Genomic DNA, 10,457 nt, shown 5'->3' with positions numbered 1-10,457 from the left:
TATAAATGTTTTGCAGTTTGTGTGGCCAAAATTCGATAATCGCAGGAGACGAACAAAATAAAGAATTGGGAAGCTTTAGAAATGAGTTTAGAGCCTAGTGTAAAAGTAATTAGTGCAGAAAATTCGTGATCATTTCGTGCCTACGTATGCCTGTGAAATCGTGGCTGAATAAAATTGTGATTTTTTTCCGTTTGGAAAGTTAAGTCCTGCTTTTCACGTTCATTATGTGTGTACTTTGATCGTGGAAAGGATTTTTCATTCTGTGAATTCAATAAAAAAGAAACGCAGGAAAATCACCGATTCGCCGGTAATTCAGACGCCGCGACGGAGTTCACTAGCACTCCAGCATCCCCTTAAGGGGATCGTCTGTATTACCGACGGAATTGGTCGATCTTACTGTACTAATTACTCTTTAATGATTGTATAGAATGAAAAATCCTTCTCCACGATTAAAGTATACAAAGAAATATACCGAGCGAAACTCGACTTTATGTTAAAAACGACAAAAAAATTTACAGTTTTATTATCGGCTTATCGTGACGTCACCTCGTACATTAATGTTCTTAATATAAATGTTTTGCAGTTTGTGTGGCCAAAATTCGATAATCGCAAGGACGGAACAAAATGAAAGAATATGGGGAAGCTTTTAGAAATGAGTTTAGAAGCCTAGTGTAAAAGTAATTAGTGCAGAAAGATTCGTGATCATTTCGTGCCTACGTATGCCTGTGAAATCGTGGCTGAATCAAAAATTGTGATTTTTTTTCCGTTTGGAAAGTTAAGTCCTGCTTTTCACGTTACATTATTGTGTACTTTGATCGTGGAAAAGGATTTTTCATTCTGTGAATTCAATAAAAAGAAAACGCAGGAAAATCACCGATTCCGCCGGTAATTCAGACGCCGCGACGGAGTTCACTAGCCACTCCAGCATCCCCTTAAGGGGATCGTCTGTATTACCGACGGAATTGGTCGATCTTACTGTACTAATTACTCTTTAATGATTGTATAGAATGAAAAATCCTTCTCCACGATTAAAGTATACAAAGAAATATACCGAGCGAAACTCGACTTTATGTTAAAAACGACAAAAAAATTTACAGTTTTATTATCGGCTTATCGTGACGTCACCTCGTACATTAATGTTCTTAATATAAATGTTTTGCAGTTTGTGTGGCCAAAATTCGATAATCGCAAGGACGGAACAAAATGAAAGAATATGGGGAAGCTTTTAGAAATGAGTTTAGAAGCCTAGTGTAAAAGTAATTAGTGCAGAAAGATTCGTGATCATTTCGTGCCTACGTATGCCTGTGAAATCGTGGCTGAATAAAAAATTGTGATTTTTTTTCCGTTTGGAAAGTTAAGTCCTGCTTTTCACGTTACATTATTGTGTGTACTTTGATCGTGGAAAAGGATTTTTCATTCTGTGAATTCAATAAAAAGAAAACGCAGGAAAATCACCGATTCCGCCGGTAATTCAGACGCCGCGACGGAGTTCACTAGCCACTCCAGCATCCCCTTAAGGGATCTGGAGCGTCTGTATTACCGGCGGAATTGGTCGATCTTACTGTACTAATTACTCTTTAATGATTGTATAGAATGAAAAATCCTTCTCCACGATTAAAGTATACAAAGAAATATACCGAGCGAAACTCGACTTTATGTTAAAAACGACAAAAAAATTTACAGTTTTATTATCGGCTTATCGTGACGTCACCTCGTACATTAATGTTCTTAATATAAATGTTTTGCAGTTGTGTGGCCAAAATTCGATAATCGCAAGGACGGAACAAAATGAAAGAATATGGGGAAGCTTTTAGAAATGAGTTTAGAAGCCTAGTGTAAAAGTAATTAGTGCAGAAAGATTCGTGATCATTTCGTGCCTACGTATGCCTGTGAAATCGTGGCTGAATAAAAAATTGTGATTTTTTTTCCGTTTGGAAAGTTAAGTCCTGCTTTTCACGTTACATTATTGTGTGTACTTTGATCGTGGAAAAGGATTTTTCATTCTGTGAATTCAATAAAAAGAAAACGCAGGAAAATCACCGATTCCGCCGGTAATTCAGACGCCGCGACGGAGTTCACTAGCCACTCCAGCATCCCCTTAAGAGGATCCTGGAGCGTCTGTATTACCGGCGGAATTGGTCGATCTTACTGTACTAATTACTCTTTAATGATTGTATAGAATGAAAAATCCTTCTCCACGATTAAAGTATACAAAGAAATATACCGAGCGAAACTCGACTTTATGTTAAAAACGACAAAAACAATTTACAGTTTTATTATCGGCTTATCGTGACGTCACCTCGTACATTAATGTTCTTAATATAAATGTTTTGCAGTTTGTGTGGCCAAAATTCGATAATCGCAAGGACGGAACAAAATGAAAGAATATGGGGAAGCTTTTAGAAATGAGTTTAGAAGCCTAGTGTAAAAGTAATTAGTGCAGAAAGATTCGTGATCATTTCGTGCCTACGTATGCCTGTGAAATCGTGGCTGAATAAAAAATTGTGATTTTTGTTCCGTTTGGAAAGTTAAGTCCTGCTTTTCACGTTACATTATTGTGTGTACTTTGATCGTGGAAAAGGATTTTTCATTCTGTGAATTCAATAAAAAGAAAACGCAGGAAAATCACCGATTCCGCCGGTAATTCAGACGCCGCGACGGAGTTCACTAGCCACTCCAGCATCCCCTTAAGGGGATCGTCTGTATTACCGACGGAATTGGTCGATCTTACTGTACTAATTACTCTTTAATGATTGTATAGAATGAAAAATCCTTCTCCACGATTAAAGTATACAAAGAAATATACCGAGCGAAACTCGACTTTATGTTAAAAACGACAAAAACAATTTACAGTTTTATTATCGGCTTATCGTGACGTCACCTCGTACATTAATGTTCTTAATATAAATGTTTTGCAGTTTGTGTGGCCAAAATTCGATAATCGCAAGGACGGAACAAAATGAAAGAATATGGGGAAGCTTTTAGAAATGAGTTTAGAAGCCTAGTGTAAAAGTAATTAGTGCAGAAAGATTCGTGATCATTTCGTGCCTACGTATGCCTGTGAAATCGTGGCTGAATCAAAAATTGTGATTTGTTTTCCGTTTGGAAAGTTAAGTCCTGCTTTTCACGTTACATTATTGTGTGTACTTTGATCGTGGAAAAGGATTTTTCATTCTGTGAATTCAATAAAAAGAAAACGCAGGAAAATCACCGATTCCGCCGGTAATTCAGACGCCGCGACGGAGTTCACTGGCCACTCCAGGATCCCCTTAATCTGATCAACAAGGCCAACAAGCGAGTGCATCCAATCACGCGATGTCGCGTCGCCGAAGCGGCCGAAGCCGAATGAGCGATCGCGGCGACACTCGCGGACGCTTCGGAATGACAACGGCGAAGTATGCGCTGCTGCGGTCCTTCTCGCCTTATGGCCCATTATAGCCGGAATTGTTACCGCGAGTTGACCGTCGTAGAAAATTGTGCGTTCGCCATAAAAGAATTTTGTGGTGGAAAAACGACGTACTCCGGAGCAGCTGACGCTTGACACGGCTCGGCGCGAGCAGCCTCGGCTGTCCAGCGGCAGCAACGGGAAAGGTAAGGAAGTCGCAGGAGGGCGGAAGCAGCGATCGCAGGAGAGCCCGTTGCTCCGGTTCCCAGTAGATTTTCAGCGAGAACGCGTCAGACACTCGCGCGGTAGACTCGCGGAACTCCTCGGAATTTTTCTCGCGTGCACTTCCTGTCCTTTATCGCGTCATTCATTAGCGCGATCGCTACGTCGGCCAACCTACATAATTCGTAGAACGTTCGGCACTCTCGGAGCAACATTGGAGCAACATCGCGTTTTCTGCCAATGGAAACATCTGACGCGAAGGCGAACGCGTCGTAAGTGTCGGTGCTGGTTTTTTCTCGTTTCGCGCGAATTAACGTGACGCGTCGTCCTCGCGGAGGAATATCCCGAAACGACGTACGTACGCCGCGATTTCGGGGAATTGCGATCTTTTACGTTTGTTGCTCCGTGACCGAAGGCGATACACACAAATGTCAAACGGTGTAAATTTTATCGATTGATCCTTCAAAATGTTTTCAAGTAGCTGGCATTGCGTTTTGCATGGATCTCGTTTAATATCGTCCCAGTTGTTCAACACCGTTCCAGCCTGCATATGTCGTCGTCTTAATAATGGCTCGCGTTATATCTTTTCGCGACTTCGAGCGCAGTGAACTTTCATAAATAATTGGGTTTCGCTTAATTCCAGCTAATGCTACAGCGATGTTACTGGGTTGGCCAAAAAGTAATTGCGTTTTTTTCCAATAGATGGACATACATGCTTGAAATGTAACTAACTTCATTCTAAACCGCAAATCCATTATGTAGATTAACAACTCACAGTTCAAGCTTGTTTTAGAAAAAGAAAGTACACGATTTCGTTAACAATTGTTTGTTTGCCGTCGATTTCAAAATGGAAAATCAAAAGGAACATTTTCCTCATATTTCGTGTTATTACTTCCGAAAAGGAAAAAACGCTGTGCAAGCTCATACAAAGTTACGTGATGTATATGGCGAAGATGCTTTAAAACTGCGGCAGTGTCAACATTGGTTTACTAAATTTCGATCTGCAGATTTTACTGTGAAAGATGCACCACGCTCAGGAAGGCCAATCGAAATTGATGATGACAAAATAAAGGCACCGATCGATTCCAATCGGCGTTTAACGACACGAGAGATTGCTGAGAATCTCAACATATCGAAATCGAGTGTTGAAAACCATTTAAAACGACTTGGATACATTAGTAAGTTCGATATTTGGGTACCACATGAGCTCAAAGAAATTCATCTCACTGAGCGTATTGACATCTGCGATTCTCTTTTGAAACGTGAGGAAAATGATGCATTTTTAAAACGTATGATAACAGGCGACGAAAAATGGATCGTCTACAACAACGTAAAACGAAAAAGATCGTGATGAACCTGCTGAAAGCACTTGAAAAGCAGATATTCACCAAAGAAAGATTATGCTGTCGGTCTGGCGGGACTTTAAAGGTATTGTGTATTTTGAGCTGCTTGCAAGCAATCAAACCATTAATGCAGACGTATACTGTCGTCAACTGGATAAATTAAATGATGCCATCAAACAGAAACGTCGAGAATTGGTGAATCGCAAAGGTGTTGCGTTTCACCATGATAACGCTAGACCACGTACAAGTTTGGTCACTCGTGAAAAATTGTTGCAGCTTGGATGGGATGTGTTACCATGATGTTACCACATCCACCATATTCGCCAGACCTGGCACCATCAGATTACCATTCGTTTCGTTCTTTGCAAAACGCCTTGAATGGTAAAACCTTGACTGCTGATGAGGATATGAAATCGTTGTTGGAATTGTTTTTTGCTGAAAAAGATAAGAACTTTTTTGAGCGCGGAATCATGAAGTTGCCTGAAAAATGGCAAAAGATAATCAAACGAAATGGACAATATATTGTTTAATAAAGTTTTTGTTTCCCATGAAAAATTCGCCTTTTATTTATATAAAAAGTAATTGCGTTTTTTTCCAATAGATGGACATACATGCTTGAAATGTAACTAACTTCATTCTAAACCGCAAATTCATTATGTAGATTAACAACTCACAGTTCAAGCTTGTTTTAGAAAAAGAAAGTACACGATTTCGTTAACAATTGTTTGTTTGCCGTCGATTTCAAAATGGAAAATCAAAAGGAACATTTTCCTCATATTTCGTTTTATTACTTCCGAAAAGGGAAAAACGCTGTGCAAGCTCATACAAAGTTACGTGATGTATATGGCGAAGATGCTTTAAAACTGTGGCAGTGTCAACATTGGTTTACTAAATTTCGATCTGCAGATTTTAATGTGAAAGATGCACCACGCTCAGGAAGGCCAATCGAAATTGATGATGACAAAATAAAGGCACCGATCGATTCCAATCGGCGTTTAACGACACGAGAGATTGCTGAGAATCTCAACATATCGAAATCGAGTGTTGAAAACCATTTGAAACGACTTGGATACATTAGTAAGTTCGATATTTGGGTACCACATGAGCTCAAAGAAATTCATCTCGCTAAGCGTATTGACATCTGCGATTCTCTTTCGAAACGTGAGGAAAATGATCCATTTTTGAAACGGATGATAACAGGCGACGAAAAATCGATCGTCTGCAACAACGTCAAACGAAAAAGATCGTGATGAACCTGCTGAAAGCACTTGAAAAGCAGATATTCACCAAAGAAAGATTATGCTGTCAGTCTGCTGGGACTTTAAAGGTATTGTGTATTTTGAGCTGCTTGCAAGCAATCAAACCATTAATGCAGACGTATACTGTCGTCAACTGGATAAATTAAATGATGCCATCAAACAGAAACGTCGAGAATTGGTGAATCGCAAAGGTGTTGCGTTTCGCCATGATAACGCTAGACCACGTACAAGTTTGGTCACTCGTGAAAAATTGTTGCAGCTTGGATGGGATGTGTTACCACATCCACCATATTCGCCAGACTTGGCACCATCAGATTACCATTTGTTTCGTTCTTTGCAAAACGCCTTGAATGGTAAAACCTTGACTGCTGATGAGGATATGAAATCGTTGTTGGAATTGTTTTTTGCTGAAAAAGATAAGAACTGTTTTGAGCGCGGAATCATGAAGTTGCCTGAAAAATGGCAAAAGATAATCAAACAAAATGGACAATATATTGTTTAATTAAGTTTTTGTTTCCCATGAAAAATTCGCCTTTTATTTATATAAAAAGTAATTGCGTTTTTTTCCAATAGATGGACATACATGCTTGAAATGTAACTAACTTCATTCTAAACCGCAAATTCATTATGTAGATTAACAACTCACAGTTCAAGCTTGTTTTAGAAAAAGAAAGTACACGATTTCGTTAACAATTGTTTGTTTGTCGTCGATTTCAAAATGGAAAATCAAAAAGAACATTTTCGTCATATTTCGTTTCATTACTTCCGAAAAGGGAAAAACGCTGTGCAAGCTCATACAAAGTTACGTGATGTATATGGCGAAGATGCTTTAAAACTGCGGCAGTGTCAAAATTGGTGTACTAAATTTCGATCTGCAGATTTTAATGTGAAAGATGCACCACGCTCAGGAAGGCCAATCGAAATTGATGATAACAAAATAAAGGCACTGATCGATTCCAATCGGCGTTTAACGACACGAGAGATTGCTGAGAATCTCAACATATCGAAATCGAGTGTTGAAAACCATTTAAAACGACTTGGATACATTAGTAAGTTCGATATTTGGGTACCACATGAGCTCAAAGAAATTCATCTCGCTAAGCGTATTGACATCTGCGATTCTCTTTTGAAACGTGAGGAAAATGATGCATTTTTAAAACGTATGATAACAGGCGACGAAAAATGGATCGTCTACAACAACGTCAAACGAAAAAGATCGTGATGAACCTGCTGAAAGCACTTGAAAAGCAGATATTCACGAAAGAAAGATTATGCTGTCAGTCTGCTGGGACTTTAAAGGTATTGTGTATTTTGAGCTGCTTGCAAGGAATCAAACCATTAATGCAGACGTATACTGTCGTCAACTGGATAAATTAAATGATGCCATCAAACAGAAACGTCGAGAATTGGTGAATCGCAAAGGTGTTGCGTTTCACCATGATAACGCTAGACCACGTACAAGTTTGGTCACTCGTGAAAAATTGTTGCAGCTTGGATTGGATGTGTTACCATGATGTTACCACATCTACCATATTCGCCAGACCTGGCACCATCAGATTACCATTCGTTTCGTTCTTTGCAAAACGCCTTGAGTGGTAAAACCTTGACTGCTGATGAGGATATGAAATCGTTGTTGGAATTGTTTTTTGCTGAAAAAGATAAGAACTTTTTTGAGCGCGGAATCATGAAGTTGCCTGAAAAATGGCAAAAGATGATCAAACAAAATGGACAATATATTGTTTAATAAAGTTTTTGTTTCCCATGAAAAATTCGCCTTTTAGTTATATAAAAAAAAAACGCAATTACTTTTTGGCCAACCCAGTACATTGTAAATTGTCCTACAAATATATTTTCACAATCCTTAATAATTAGATAATTTATTTGTACAAATATGTATATAATGTCGAGCTATTTTCTTACCACAAATGCTTCAGATATTATAAATTCTCTATTTATTGCACCTGTACCTATATTATTTTTTATCATATTTATAGATTCATACCTGACATGAAAATTGCTGTCGCATATCACACACACACACGTTTTATTTTGCAGGAATTTGTTCACGGATGGACGTCTATAGCAGATAGCAATGGAAGGCTCATTAGAAATAAAGAACTCTAGCGCGGGTGTAGAGGAACCTATCAAATCTGAAGCACCTGCACAAAATTCCGACAGTAGCGAGCGAAGCGAGGGTGCTGCCTCTCCACCGCCCAACTGTAGCATTTGCCTAGGCAAACTAATTAACACGTCGTTCACGGACAGTTGCTTGCATCAGTTCTGTTTCACCTGCCTGCTTCAGTGGTCCAAGATAAGACGGAGTGTCCCCTGTGCAAGCAACGTTCAAATCAATCATACACAATGTACGATCGGAGGAGGATTACGATCAGTATCATGTGCCTCGCGAGTTGGCGTCGCAGATCTCTCAGCCGCAGGTCACAGCTACACTGGATGTCAACTTCGACGTCGGCGGCAACTGGGACATGGCTCCTCGTCGCTTTGTCTACAGGTAAGAAAGAAACATGATTTCGTTGCATGCACATGTTCTATCGAGCGTGGCGCAAGTTTGTAAGATCACTCTGCGCGTCGTCAGGACAACGATGACCGGCAATCGCCGACACGGAGTGCTGTTAAACCCGGAACAAGTCGCCAGGCGCGAACAGCTGCCCAGTATCACGTCTCAGGTGTCGCGGGAGGAACGCCGACGTGGCGCAGTAATCCCTTGGAGTACCGTCGCAACATCTACAGGCATGGTATATGGGCCACCGCGTTACCCGACGTGTTCGGACGTTTCCGTGAATGCAGCGCTGAATTTTATAGGTGAATATTGCTGCCAGCGTTGCGACGTGTATCTGTATAGACGCGCGATACAATCATAATCTTGCAATTTGATCATTTTCTCTCCCGTCCGCCATATAATTATATTTCACGTGGAAACGCATAACTTGTCGATTGTCATTTAAATTGCATTTATTTTAATTAGATTTCTTCAAATTCAAATTCTAAAAAATATCGCATTGCAGGAGGCAGCCGCAGAGAACTGAACCGCCTTATACCGTGGTTGAACCGGGAGCTCAGGTTTTGTTACTTAACAATGAACCGTCTCACGTCGCGTATCTGTTGAACATAATAATAGATGCCTTAGGTCAGTATGACATTAGGAGCCTGGAGTTTTCGCAATATCGTGCGGCCCTTTTTTACCATACACACGGATCACTTCGCGCACGAGCTGTTGAATTTTGCGCAAACCAACTTCGATCTGATTGGATACGACCAATCCGTCACTTATATGACACGCGGTAGGTGCTTGTCTTAAGGGGGGAGCCTGCTTTAGAACGCTGAAAATAAGGTATATTTTACGAATTGTTTTTGGAGAAACTATACAGCGGATCATTATAAAACTTTGATGCATTTATTAGTACATGTTTAAAGATAAAAAAAATTATTTTTTGATTTGAATATATCGCTGTAGAGGTCGTCCTGGAGAAATCTTAGTGCAGCCGCGTCGCCGGCATTGCAAATTGGTGAGCATTCTCCTGCTCCAAATTTCGTCTAAACTGAAAAATTGAAATGTGTTCTCGTTATTTATGAATTCCCATCGTCGATGAACCAAAGAGAGAAGAAAAAAGTTGAAAAGTGCCAAAATGGTGGAGCTTAGAACACAAAAGTACGATTTTTAGGCAAAGTTGTTGAACTTTTTCATGCAAAAATAATTGTTTAACTTAATGTTTTTATGAATATTAAAGGTTCATCGACGATGGGAATTCATAAATAACGAGAAAATATTTCAATTTTTCAGTTTGGATGAAATTTGGAGGCAGGAGAATGCTCACCAATTTACAATGCATTTATTAGTACATGTTTAAAGATAAAAAAATTATTTTTTCATTTGAATATATCGCTTGTAGAGGTCGTCCTGGAGAAATCTTAGTGCAGCCGCGTCGCGGCATTGCAAATTGGTGAGCATTCTCCTGCCTCAAATTTCGTCTAAACTGAAAAATTGAAATGTGTTCTCGTTATTTATGAATTCCCATCGTCGATGAACCAAAAGAGAAGAAAAAAGTTGAAAAGTGCCAAAATGGTGGAGCTTAGAACACAAAAGTACGATTTTTAGGCAAAGTTTTGAATTTTTCATGCAAAAGTAATTGTTTAACTTAATGTTTTTATGAATATTAAAGGTTCATCGACGATGGGAATTCATAAATAACGAGAAAATATTTCAATTTTTCAGTTTGGATGAAATTTGGA

At 39.4% G+C, this 10,457-nt stretch overlaps 1 pseudogene; it reads left to right on the top strand.

Moving 5' to 3' along the window:
- Positions 1 to 3,597: 3,597 nt before the first annotated feature.
- Positions 3,598 to 9,596, top strand: LOC105281907 (annotated as a pseudogene).
- Positions 9,597 to 10,457: the final 861 nt, after the last annotated feature.

This window comes from Ooceraea biroi, chromosome 13, assembly GCF_003672135.1.
Source record: "Ooceraea biroi isolate clonal line C1 chromosome 13, Obir_v5.4, whole genome shotgun sequence".
Classification (NCBI taxonomy): domain Eukaryota; kingdom Metazoa; phylum Arthropoda; class Insecta; order Hymenoptera; family Formicidae; genus Ooceraea; species Ooceraea biroi.
This window is presented reverse-complemented; position numbering and strand designations above follow the sequence as displayed.